The sequence below is a fragment of the Penaeus monodon genome, chromosome 4 (assembly GCF_015228065.2).
Source record: "Penaeus monodon isolate SGIC_2016 chromosome 4, NSTDA_Pmon_1, whole genome shotgun sequence".
Taxonomy (NCBI): domain Eukaryota; kingdom Metazoa; phylum Arthropoda; class Malacostraca; order Decapoda; family Penaeidae; genus Penaeus; species Penaeus monodon.
The window spans coordinates 7,615,124-7,617,623 of NC_051389.1; positions in this window are offsets into that span (position 1 = coordinate 7,615,124).

The following is a 2,500-nucleotide window of genomic DNA, read 5'->3' on the forward strand; positions in this document are numbered from 1 at the left end:
TCAAAACCCGACCATTCCCCTTCAGGATTACAGCGCCCCTCCCCGCCCGCTCTTATCCCGCAGGCGTTTCTGAAAGAGGCCAAGAGAAAGCCCCGGAGAGGCCTTCGCTGACCACCCACAGGAGGCGCCGAGTGTTCCTTCCGTGACAATGGCGACGCGACTGTACGTGAGAGAGCGCGCGCTGGCCGGAAGAGCTGGTGAGTGATCGGCCAATGGCGTGATAGGGTTTCGAATCGTACATGATCGTGATGTGGGAATTAGAGATCGTTATTCATTTGTCTGTTTGCTTATTTGTGTGCCCTTTTTGGGGGATTGAATATTTTTTTTATTAGAGACTTATTTACTCGTTTATTTATGTATTCGTATTATTTTATTTTTTTATTATTATTATCATTTTTTTTATTGTTATTATTATTTTTTTATGGTGCGTGGGAAGGTTAGATTCTTTTGCTATTTAAATATTATAATCCGCTCATTTATACGTTTATTTATCTATTCGTATTTTTTTTCTGTATGATGTTTTTATTTTTTTGCTGCTCAGAGATCGTTATTCATTCATTTTTTGTTTAGGGTGTTTAAATGCGTTCGACGCTTAGAGGTCCTTTATTCATTTATTCATCTGTTTAACTTTTTGTGCTGGAGAGCCAAGGAGTTGAATTCTACAGACGGTTTTCACCTTATCATTACTATAATTTTATACAGGTAAATGTAGACTGTATTTATTTATAATAAAGGTATTAACCACAAATTATCAAATATAAAATACCAAGGGCATCAGAATCTAAGCTTATTACTTACGCAACTCCGCCCCCACAACAAACATAGGCCTATTACCATATCTTCAATTTCCTTAGAAAACTTATTCTCCCTCTCCACCATCAACATACGAATAAAAAAATAACTTCATAACAAACCGAATACACAAACAGCCGAATATGTAAACCGAATACATAAACAACCGAATACGTAAACAAGCGAATATACAAACTGAATACATCAACAACCGTATACGTTAACATGCGAATACATAAACAAGCGAATGCTTAAACAACCGAAGGCTATAGAACCCCTCGCCCGAATAGGCTGAGCGCGCAAGGGCAGCAAAAGCGTTCGTGTAGAAACGCCTGAAATGCTGTGGCCTCATTCACGCCCCTGCAGTCCCGCCCGCAGCCGCCTCGCACAGGTCGGGTTACGAGCGAGGAACACACACACGCCCACCCGCCCACCTTCCCGCCCACTCGTCTGCCACTCGCCGGAACGTCGGGATATCCTCGGAAACAGCTTTATGTCTCCTTTTACTTTTAATCATTTCTCTTCGAAACAGTTTCGTTCATACAGCGTCTGTTACCTCGTCCTTTAATATGTAAAATTCCTCCCAGTAATTCATCATTCATCGAAAGGACTATTCATAACCAACCCAAATGATCATATCTCGTGACGTAAATTAATGACCCAACGTCTCCTAGCAATTCTTCACTAATTAAGTCACAATTACGTAATGTTTTCATCCGTACGGAACGTGACTTGCAAAAAAATAATACGAAAGGCGCACCCAACACGCGTCGCTTGAAATTCGCCCGTCCGTTATAGGAAAAAGAAAAAAAAAAGAAAAAAGAGTACAAGGGAGTTTACGGAGAAGCTGTGTTATTACCTTTCACATTTAAGACTGTTAAGGTGAAAAGGTCCAAGTAGGAAGTGAAGAAATGAGTGAATGAGATGAGAATAACCGTGATCTTGTTTTGTCTCTATATTTGCCCCTTGGTAATAACTTTCGTGTCTGTGGTTCACTGCTGAAAGATTTAAGCTCGAAATGCTGACGTGAGTTAATTTATTACAGGTTCTGGAGGTGCTGCCTCGCCCATTCATATTTTGATGTAAATCACTGAAATAAAAATAATATAAGAACACTGTCCCAGAAGGGAAACAGGAAATGTCTTAAAATTGTCTTTAAAAAACGTACGTATCTTCTTAACAACTTTCATTTAATACACCAATAAGTTATCAAAACACAGCGACTAATAGTACACCCATATCTTCAAAAAGTATTCGAAATATTCTTCATACACGGAAAAAAAATCAAACAATCCAGGAAACGATACAGAACCAGACACACAAAAAAAGAGAAACAAAACATAGTAATAACAACACAAGGAATGAAATAAAAACAAACTAAAACACCAGTTACCATCCCTCCCTCCCTTTATCACCAAACACATCACACAGGGGACCAGACGTCAGTGCTCCTGAATTCAAGGTGTTCAACTATTGCCAAATATGCCAGAGTCAGTGTCCCCAAGTCGAGATGATATCCAACTAGGATTAATGGCCTGGCAGTGAGGATTCATGTACACAAACTGGGTGTTGAGCATTCTTGGTGTTAGTCAATGCATTTAAGATTATGCTAGGAAAGACTGCGGTTGGCTAAGAAGTGTTGAAGGTGGAAAATATACAGGTAATGCCATAAATAAGTGTACAAATGTGTCATTTGTGTTATCTGTTG